Genomic DNA, 11241 nt, shown 5'->3' on the forward strand with positions numbered 1-11241 from the left:
CCAAGAAAGAATTTTCCAAAACGTACAGGAGAGTGCGAAACACAACGCCCAGAACCTGCCAGGCTCGCTACGCATCACTCCTACTACTACTACCACCAGTAGTACCACTACTACCACCACCACTACTACTATTACCACCACCACTAGTACCACTACTACCACCACCACTACTACTACTACCACCACCACTAGTACCACTACTACCACCACCACTAGTACCACTACTACCACCAACACCACCACTAGTACCACTACTACCACCACCACCACCACCACCACTACTACTACTACTACCACCACCACTAGTACCACTACTACCACCACCACTAGTACCACTACTACCACCACCACTACTACTACTACTACTACTACCACCACCACTAGTAATGCTACTACCACCACCACCACTACTACCATCACCACTAGTACTGCTACTACCATCACCACCACCACTACTACCACCACCACCACTTGTACCACTACTAGTACTGATACTACCACCACTACTACTACGACCACCACCAGTACCACTACTAGTACGGCTACTACCAGGAGCTAGCAAGGAACGCCGTGTCACCGCACCATTACTAGGAGGCACAAGACGGGGTTGCAGCAGATTCCCAGAGCTGAAATGAACCCGATTCAGCTCTGGAGACCCTCCCCGCTCCCACTTATGGACAAAATCAAACCCCTCTCCTCAAGTGGCAGCAATCCGGCAAATATACATAGCTACTATTTTACATCATTGCCACCAGGAGGTAACATGGCGCTGATCCCGGTTCCGGGCAAAATGACTGTTTTCAGTGCTGGCGCTCCCTCGAGCATCCGGAATCCAAGTGGGTCGCTGCTGTCCACCAATAGATAGCCACAGCCAATGAGGTTGAGTCTTCCTATTGACACGTGGAGCAAGCAAAATGTGGTGGCTGTAGTGTTTCCCCATAAGGGAGCGCGGCACCAGGGATTATCTCGGGGAATCAGGTCCCTCGCGCTGAAAATAAGTCAAATACCACAAAATGTCCTTCCCCTACCAAGAATGGAAAATCAATCAGACAAGAATTCCCAGGCAGGATTACTGCTTTATGGCACTTTCACCTGAATTAAGGTGATTTATGGTTTTTTTGTATATAGGTCCAAACGCTCTTACATTTAACAGACTTCAGATAACCACCCCGGGCCTGACCCATTCTTTCTGTACAAGACACAGAACTTTATACTGGACATCCTGTTATATGAACACTGTGTAACTCTTCCATCATTCTTCTGGTACAGAACCACACGTAGACATACATAATCTTATCAAGCACAAAACCCAGACCCACAGTATTATATATTTATAGATTTGTGCCAACTGGCGTGCTGCTGGGAACGGGACCTGAAATCTAACACAATACATGTGTATAAACCCTACCAGCAGGTCCCACACTACTGTTATGCTGTGTCCTGTGTGTTTCCTGCTCCGCACAGAGACAGGGAAACAAATCAATGATATAATCAATAGCATGGGACGTGTGACATGTAAGAGCAGACTACGGCCTCGGGCATGGACAGCGCCGTGCTGCTGCTCGGCACTGAGCCCCTGCAGCCGCAATGAGAGCGGCTTTAGCAGGGGCTTGCGCACGTGTCCGCACGCTTGGGGAAGCGTGTGTCTGACGGAGTTTTGACATTTGGCGCTCGCAGGAGCGCAGGGCCGGTCACGTGAGCGGTTCGCCCAATGAGGGCGCACCAGCTCCGTGACGTCACTGGCCCGCCCCCAGACCCGCCCACGGACGGCCCGCTGTGTAAGGCCAGGGAAAGCGCCGCTTTCCCTGCGCCTCAGCGCGCCTCCGCACTGTTTTGGGCACTATGTCCCAGGCCTAAGGATTACAATTTAAAAGCACTGTATGTGCTAATGTGTGAGCTACAGAGCCATTAAAACTGCTTAAAAACAACAGAAGTGTCCTGAGAAATAAAGTGAAACAATGATTAGGGCTCTTCTGCTGCTTTATAACCAGCTGACAGAGTCTGAGAGTGGGAGAGAAGCATTGACATTTTGTCGCTTTATAATAAACTAGCTGAGAGACCCGGCGTTGCCCGGGATGTAAATGCGTAATAGGTAGTATTATTTATAAATCGTGGAACAATAGATGACTATTTGTTGTAAAGGTTTCATAATAATGTTGAAAAGAAAGATGGAAGAAAATGTAATACGATGTTGTAAAAAAATGGTTTATTGTAAACACACCACAGTACAATGTATATTTTGGTGACATAAGTGATGTGAAAATGTGAGGCGTGTGTCCTGCTAGGGTGTGAGGCGGCGGATGGGTGTTCAGTACGGGTGGCGCGTGGGTAGTGAGTGCTGGCTGTGGGTTGGGGTCCTGCTAGGGTGTGAGGCGGCGGGTGTGTGGCGAGTGCGGGTGACAGCTGGTCAGTGATATTGTTGCGTAGGGGCAGGATGCGGCAGGTGTGTGTCGAGTGTGTGGGTTGTCTGTTGAATGCGTGCGGCGGGTGGGGGGAGGTGGGAGGTGGTGTGAAGGGGGAGGAGGGGGGAGGTGGTGTGAAGGGGGAGGAGGGGGGAGGTGGCGTGAATGGGGAGGAGGTGGGAAGGGGAAGGGGGGGTGGAGGCGGTGGGAAGGGGGGGTGGAGGCGGTGGGAAGGGGGGGGAGAGGCGGTGGGAAGGGGGGGGGAGGCGGTGGGTAGGGGGGGGGAAGCGGTGGGAAGGGGGGGGAGGCGGTGGGAAGGGGGGGGAGGCGGTGGGAAGGGGGGGGGAGGCGGTGGGAAGGGGGGGGGAGGCGGTGGGAAGGGGGGGTGGAGGCGGTGGGAAGGGGGGGGGGGCGGTGGGAAGGGGGGGGAGGCGGTGGGAAGAGGGGGAGGCGGTGGGAAGGGGGGGGAGGCGGTGGGAGGCGGTGGGAAGGGGGGGGAGGCGGTGGGAAGGGGGGGGAGGCGGTGGGAAGGGGGGGGAGGCGGTGGGAAGGGGAGGTGAAGGGGGGTGGAGGGGAGGTGAAGGGGAGGTGAAGGGGGGTGGAGGGGAGGTGAAGGGGGGTGGAGGGGAGGTGAAGGGGGTGTGGAGGGTGTGGAGGGGAGGTGAAGGTGGTGTGGAGGGGAGGTGAAGGGGGTGTGGAGGGGAGGTGAACGGGGGGGTGTAGAGGAGGTGTAGTGGAGGTGGAGGGGGGGGTGAAGGGGGGGTGGCGGGGAGGTGAAGGGGGGGGGGTGGCGGGGAGGTGAAGGGGGGGGTGGTGGGTAGGTGAAGGGGGGGGGGTGGCGGGGAGGGGGGTGGAGGGGAGGTGAAGGGGGGGGTGTAGAGGAGGTGAAGGGGAGGTGGAGGGGGGGTGAAGGGGGGGGGTGGCGGGGAGGTGAAGGGGGGGTGGCGGGGAGGTGAAGGGGGGGGGGGGGTGGCGGGGAGGTGAAGGGGGGGTGGCGGGGAGGTAGGGGGGGGGGTGGCGGGGAGGTGAAGGGGGGGGGTGGCGGGGAGGTGAAGGGGGGGTGGCGGGGAGGTGAAGGGGGGGGGTGTGGCGGGGAGGTGAAGGGGGGGGGTGGCGGGGAGGTGAAGGGGGTGTGGAGTGGAGGTGAAGGGTAGGTGAGGGGGGGGTGGAGGGGAGGTGAAGGGGGTGGAGGGGAGGTAAGGGGGTGGAGGGGAGGTGAAGGGGGGTGGAGGGGAGGTGGAGGGGAGGTGAAGGGGGGGGGAGTGGCAGGGAGGTGAAGGGGGGGTGGCGGGGAGGTGAAGGGGGGTGGCGGGGAGGTGAAGGGGGTGGAGGGGAGGTGAAGGGGGGTGGAGGGGAGGTGAAGGGGGGGGGTGGCAGGGAGGTGAAGGGGGGGTGGCGGGGAGGTGAAGGGGGGTGGCGGGGAGGTGGAGGGGAGGTGAAGGGGGGGTGGAGGGCAGGTGAAGGGGGGTGGAGGGGAGGTGAAGGGGAGGGGAAGGGGAGGGGAAGGGGATGTGGAAGGGAGGGGAAGTGGAGTGAGGGGAGGTGAGGGGTGGGTGAGGGGAGGTGAAGGGGGGTGAAGGGGGTGAGGGGAGGTGAAGGGGGTGAGGGGAGGTGGGGGGTAATCGGGGAGACACTGACACTGGAGGGGAGGTGAAGGGGGGGGGTGGAGGGGAGTGGAGGTGAAGGGGGGGGGGTGGAGGGGAGGTGAAGGGGGGGGTGGAGGGGAGGTGAAGGGGGGGTGGAAGTGAGGGGAAGTGGAGTGAAGGGGGGTGAGGTGAGGGGAGGTGAAGGGGGGTGAGGGGAGGTGAAGTCCGCTCACTCACCCGTCCGGCAGGTCCCACGTGGATCTGAGGCGGGAGGCAGCGTGTTGTGGCCGCTCCCCCGCTGTGTCCCGGGCGCTCGCTCCCCCGCTGACTGTAGCGGCGCCGGGGGGGGGGGGGGACTGAAAGCGCGGGAAACAGGGAGGCTTCCGGCCGCCGCCGCGAGTGAGGCCGCCGCCATCTTGGGCACTCGGTGCCGCGAGGCAGGCTGCCTGGCCACTGGCTGTTCCCCCGCCGGGGAGGGGGGTGAGTTGTGAGCGCCGGGGAGGGGGGGGCATGTATATGTGTGGGGGGGGGAGAGGTGGGAGATATAGAGGGGGGGTCTCGCACGGCCGCTGACACTGGGTGGGGGGGGCGCTGAAGGGGTAATAATAGTGTGTTTCCCGCTGACTGTAGCGGCGCCGGGGGGGGGGGGGAGCGGGGTGAAAGCGCGGGAGACACGGGGAGAGGAGGTGCGCGCGGGTCACGATGTTCAGGGAGGTGTGTGTGTGTGTGACACTGTGTGTGTGTGTGTGTGTGACACTGTGTGTGTGACACTGTGTGTGTGACAGTGTGTGTGTGTCACTGTGTGTGTGTGTGTGTGTGTGTGTGTGTGTGTGTCACTGTGTGTGTGTGACACTGTGTGTGTGTGGTGACACTGTGTGTGTGTGTGTGTGTGTGTGTGTGTGTGTGTGTGTGTGTGTGTGTGTGTGTGTGTGTGTGTGTGTGTGTGTGTGTGTGTGTGTGTTTTTTTGGCCCGTCACTCCGCCTCAGGCCAATGAGAGGTGTGCGGGGGCGGGCGGCCCAAGGGACCAATGAGATTGCCGCTAGGGACACCGGACATCCAGGCAGGCAAACATACAGTGCTTTCACTAATATAGTATAAGATGTGCTATTTTGTTACGCCCAGTGGGGGCGCCGTTTAAACTTTCATCTTTTGACCATATCTATTAGGGCTCTTCGTATGCAGTCGTTATTGGGACAGAGTTTTATGGGACAGTTATAGGAGCAGTTAGGGGGATGTTATAGGGGACGGTTATAGGAGCAGTTAGGGGGATGTTATAGGGGACGGTTATAGGAGCAGTTAGGGGGACGGTTATAGGCTCAGTTAGGGAGATGTTATAGGGGACGGTTATAGGAGCAGTTAGGGGGACGGTTATAGGAGCAGTTAGGGGGATGTTATAGGGGACGGTTATAGGAGCAGTTAGGGAGATGTTATAGGAGCAGTTAGGGGAGATGTTATAGGGGACGGTTATAGGAGCAGTTAGGGGGATGTTATAGGAGCAGTTAGGGGAGATGTTATAGGGGACGGTTATAGGGGACGGTTATAGGAGCAGTTAGGGGGACGTTATAGGGGACGGTTATAGGAGCAGTTAGGGAGATGTTATAGGAGCAGTTAGGGGAGATGTTATAGGGGACGGTTATAGGAGCAGTTAGGGGGATGTTATAGGAGCAGTTAGGGGGACGTTATAGGGCACGGTTATAGGAGCAGTTAGGGAGATGTTATAGGAGCAGTTAGGGGAGATGTTATAGGGGACGGTTATAGGAGCAGTTAGGGGGATGTTATAGGAGCAGTTAGGGTGACGTTATAGGGGACGGTTATAGGAGCAGTTAGGGGGACGGCTATAGGAGCAGTTAGGGGGACGGTTATAGGAGCAGTTAGGGGGATGTTATAGGGGACAGTTATAGGAGCAGTTAGGGGGACGGCTATAGGAGCAGTTAGGGGGACGGTTATAGGAGCAGTTAGGGGGACGTTATAGGAGCAATTAGGGGGACGTTATAGGGGACAGTTATAGGAGCAGTTAGGGGGACGTTATAGGAGCAATTAGGGGGACGTTATAGGGGACAGTTATAGGAGCAGTTAGGGGGACAGTTATAGGAGCAGTTAGGGGGACGGTTATAGGAGCAGTTAGGGAGATGTTATAGGGGACAGTTATAGGAGATGTTATAGGGGACGGTTATAGGAGCAGTTAGGGGGACGGTTATAGGAGCAGTTAGGGGGACGGTTATAGAGCAGTTAGGGAGATGTTATAGGGGACGGTTATAGGAGCAGTTAGGGAGATGTTATAGGAGCAGTTAGGGGAGATGTATAGGGGACGGTTATAGGAGCAGTTAGGGTGACGTTATAGAGGGACGGTTATAGGAGGAGTTAGGGTGACGTTATAGGGGACGGTTATAGGAGGAGTTAGGGGGATGTTATAGGAGCAGTTAGGGGATGTTATAGGGGACAGTTATAGGAGCAGTTAGGGGGGACGGCTATAGGAGCAGTTAGGGGGACGGTTATAGGAGCAGTTAGGGGGACGTTATAGGAGCAATTAGGGGGACGTTATAGGGGACAGTTATAGGAGCAGTTAGGGGGACGTTATAGGGGACAGTTATAGGAGCAGTTAGGGGGACGTTATAGGGGACAGTTATAGGAGCAGTTAGGGGGACGTTATAGGAGCAATTAGGGGGACGTTATAGGGGACAGTTATAGGAGCAGTTAGGGGGACAGTTATAGGAGCAGTTAGGGGGACGGTTATAGGAGCAGTTAGGGGGACGGTTATAGGAGCAGTTAGGGGGACGGTTATAGGAGCAGTTAGGGGGATGTTATAGGAGCAGTTAGGGGGATGTTATAGGGGACGGTAATAGGAGCAGTTAGGGAGATGTTATAGTTGTTATCTTTCTTTGCATCAATTAAATGTCACACTGTCACACGCAAAAAATGTTTGCTGCGAACCAAAGCAAAATTGTATCTGGAATAATTGACCTGCACCTCCCAGAGTGTCCGCTGGCCCGATGCACAAGAAAGAGCGCTTTTATCAACTCAGCGGTGCAGTCTTTGACTGAGCCACCTGTGCTGAAGCAAGGATATCTTGACCTGTTGGTGGCACTTGAAGACTGGAGGTGGGCACTAACAGATTGCAGGAACACAAAGGGCCCTCAGCAATAGCAATGTTTAGGAAAGTACTCCAGTACTGAAATTGAAAAAGCTTTTTAATTTCCTTTTCAGACTATGTTTTTATTGGATTTTTTTAAGTTACATTTTTTAAGGAAAGGGGACAGAAAGCAAAGAGGAGGAACAGTGTACTAAATATAAAAAAGGTTACATTTGAGAAACAATAAAAACTTAACTGAATCATAACTTCACGAAGCAGAAACCTGTCCCAAACCTGCACCATGCCCGGACATTGGGAACAGGGAGATAACATCCCGAGACACAGAACGACTAATACACCCCAAATACGGCCAGGAACAAGACGTGCTTAAGAGTCTATTAAATGCTAATAACGTTTCCTATACACACGGGGACGGGGTACTTTCAGTTTAGCTTGGACCCCGGCAGGCTCACTTGGATTTAGGTTTTGGGCAAGGACACAAAATCCTCTCCGGTAATGACATAAAGGAATGTAACAATAAACATATAATGAAAAAAATGTCCACATTCCTTTATTGTCCTTTTTATTATCACAATATTACTATCCTATCGGTATATTGCCGACCGCGTGCCACATCTGGATATGACAGAGAGTACCCCCCCCCCCGCCTCCATATCATTGTACCCCAAAACTGGAACAATCTACCGGAGACTCTCACAGTCGCCACCAGGCTAAGTTCTATCAAATCTAAGGCTGTCTCACATTTTAATCTGGTCTGTAACTGTTATATACGCCTATAATATATATTATCTCTTACTGTGCATGCAATGCCTTGTATATACTGTATACCCTGTTCACTTATGTAACTGTATTTGTAACCATGTATTTGTCATTTTAACGCTGTGCCCAGGACATACTTGAAAACGAGCGGTAACTCTCACTGTATTACTTCCTGATAACACATTTTATAAATAAATAAATACATTCTGCGGCCAGTCAGAGGGGAGGCGCAGAATTTGACACCCCCCGCTATAATAAATGCACAATCTCCCGTTGGTAGTGATAAAAGTCAGAAGCTCTCGCTCCACACACTCAACGCGAATTACCTGCGCAAAAACAGCATTACTATAACCACTCGCGTGGGCGCACCTTGCAATGAGTGGCGCGTTACCCGCGACGTGCCTTTGCTGTGGGTTTCTGCCCAGGTAGGACAGTTACGGTCTCGGTGTTATGTAAAAGAGAGATTGCTATTCGTGGGGTCTTCAAGTGAAAGACTTAAAGGGCAGTCCGGTGGCAATATATAGTGATACTGAGCACCGTCACTATTTCTGTTTATTCGCGCACACATTTACGGGCTGATAGCACCACCATCAAAAACTCCCATTTAAGGCTGCGCTCATAGTGCTGGCGACAGCGCCGCAATAGCGTCGCGTCAAAACAAAAGCATTGCCGCCGCGTGCGCTTATAGTAAGCGCGACGCGATGGAGCGACGGCCTGGTCGCGACCGCGGGAAGTCATCTCGATTTGATTTTTCCAGTGACCGCAGCCTGATGTCGCATCGCCGGCACTATAAGCGCAGCCTCAATAGGATGCGACGAGCTCATTGGGACTTCGCTCTGGCTGCAAAGGGGTTACAAAAACGCATTTAAACAAGCGACCTCTCATCTGTGCTCTTGTAAAAGGACGAGAGAAGCAAGTTTTGTTTTTAATGGGGTTTTTAGAGAGGCCTCATTAAGAGTGATTACCAATACAGAGCTCCCCTGCAATGAGGCGCCCCTTTTCTGCAGAGAGACGGCATGCCGGCTTACCTTCACCACCCCACAGAGGCTCCTCTGTTCCACATGATAGCGGCGCCGAGAGCCCAGCGGCTGAGGAACGCGCTGCGCCGCAGGAAAGCTCCCCGTGAGAAGGGAAGGAGAGAGAGAGAAGTCCCCTGCCAGCCCCCTGCGCTCCCCGGCTATTATACCCCCACCCTGCAAAAACTGTAACCCGAACCCCAGCTCCCAGTCCCGGCCAAGCTCCGGCGCTGGAGAGAGAGGTGTAACCAGGGCGCTGTGCCAAGTCCTTCTCTGCTGGCAGCAAAGTCAGGTCCCTCGTCTCCCAATTTCCCCTCCTCCTCCTCCTCCTCCTCCTCCCCCAAACACACACAGACCGCTAACTCTCACTCTGCTGCTCCTACCCAGTGAGTGAAAGCAGCGGGACTGGCAGAGCTAGGCCCTGTTTGTATGATGCTTGTGCTGAATGTACGCAGAGAGAACAGTTAGCAAAATACCCGGGATCAATCCAAAAAAAAAAAAGACCTTTTAAAAATGCTGAAGTTTGGGAAAATGGATAAAAAGGAGTTGTACTCTGCACTACTGTACATCGTCGCACTTCTATCACTCTTATTGTTTAACATGGAGACCTGCGTGGTTTCCAAAGACCTGTACACATTTAGATGGTAAGCCCTTCAGGGCTGGGACTCCTGTTCCTAATGTTACTTTTATGTAGTATTATTATTATTACTATTAAGTCCCGTGTGTTACTGCTGGGATGGTGCTATATAAATAAAGATATACATACGTACACACAGTGTTATCTGTAAAGAAAGCTAGTTGGTCCATTAAAGTCGGTATGTAAAAATGAACAAGAAATCGGGTTACTCCAGTAAATGTCCTTTTTGTTTGAATTTGTTGGCGATTCTCATGTATGTGCCGTATCTTTGTATATTTCTTGCACATCCTTAGCCACCTGGCAAATATATTTATTGTAAAAGTGAGAATAAAGGAGGGAAGGAGAGAGAGAGAGAGAGAGAGAGAGAGAGAGAGAGAGAGAGAGAGAGGAGAGAGAGAGAGAGAGAGAGAGAGAGAGAGAGAGAGAGAGAGAGAGAGAGAGAGAGAGAGGGGAGAGAGAAGAGAGGAAAGGAGAGAGAGAGGAGAGAAGAGAGGAAAGGAGAGAGAAAGATGAGGAATGGAGAGAGAGGAGAGAAGAGGGAAGGCGAGAGAGGAGAGGAGAGGGAGAAGTGGGCGGAGGGAGGGAGGAGAGAAGAGGGAAGGAGAGGGAGGAGAGAAGAGGGAGAAGAGGGAAGGAGAGAGAATGGGATAGAAGGAGAGAGAAGGAGAGAGAGAGGAGAGAGAGAGAGGGGAGAGAGAGAAGTGGGCGGAGGGAGGGAGGAGAGAAGAGGGAAAGAGAGAGAGAGATAGAGAGAAGGAGAGAGAGGGAAGGAGAGGGAGGAAGAGAGGGAAGGAGAGAGAAAGGAAAGGAGAGAGAGAGGAGAGGAAAGGAGAGAGAGGAGAGGAAAGGAGAGAGGAGAGGAAAGGAGAGAGGAGAGGAATGGAGGGAGAGGAGAGAAGAGGGAAGGCGAGAGAGGAGAGGAGAGGGAGAAGTGGGCGGAGGGAGGGAGGAGAGAAGAGGGAAGGAGAGAGGGAGGGAGAAGAGGGAAGGAGAGAGAGAGAGAGGGAGGAAGAGAGAGAAGGAGAGAGGGAAGGAGAGAGAGAAGAGGGAGAAAGAAGGAGATAGAGAGGAGAGAGGGGAAGGAGAGAGAGAGAGAGAGAGAGAGGAGAGAGAGGGAAGGAAGAGAGGAGAGAGGGAAGGAGAGAGAGAGAGAAGGAGAGATAGAGAGAAGGAGGGAGAGAGTGAGGAAGAGAGAGATGAAGGCGCACCCTGTTATAAAATATTTATTGCTCAAGAGCCAGAGAAGAGAGAAAAATTACTTTGATAAATTGATTTTTGAAGACTTGATCAAAATGCCTGAGGATTATTGTAGCATAGAGGGCCTTTCCTACCTTGATGCAAGTCTCTGATGATTGATCTAAGGCTGGGGCCATAGACGGGGTAGCAGGGCTGAGGCGCGCCGACGCTGAGGGAGGCGGGGCAGTGACGTCGCTGGGCCAATCGCCCGTGACGCACCGACGTCAACGTCACGGCGCCGACATCACGGCGCCGTGACATTGACGCTGCTCCGCGCTGATTGGATGTTTTCAGCCGACAGCGCTCTGAAAAACAGTTTGGCTGTCGGCTGAAAAATCCAGCGCCTCAGCACGCCTGCGGACGCTCGCGTGAGCCCCCTCTAAACACATCCTTATGGAGGATGCAGGGGCTCAGCGCTGCTTGTCCTTCTATGGACTCAGCCTAATTCCCATGTAGACAGCAGACGTGCCTAATAAACGCATTGGTACTGTACCATATGACACACTCTTCCCC

General features: G+C 53.8%; 1 protein-coding gene across 1 annotated transcript in view; it reads right to left on the reverse strand.

Moving 5' to 3' along the window:
• IL11RA (interleukin 11 receptor subunit alpha) overlaps window positions 1–9025 on the reverse strand; it is a 72743-nt gene extending 63718 nt beyond the window's left edge. The window contains exon 1 of the mRNA XM_075581703.1: window positions 8868–9025. The gene's annotated coding sequence lies outside the window, so the exon portion shown is untranslated. The remainder of the gene's footprint in view (window positions 1–8867) is intronic.
• Window positions 9026–11241: the final 2216 nt, after the last annotated feature.

This window comes from Ascaphus truei, chromosome 1 (genome assembly GCF_040206685.1).
Source record: "Ascaphus truei isolate aAscTru1 chromosome 1, aAscTru1.hap1, whole genome shotgun sequence".
NCBI lineage: Eukaryota > Metazoa > Chordata > Amphibia > Anura > Ascaphidae > Ascaphus > Ascaphus truei.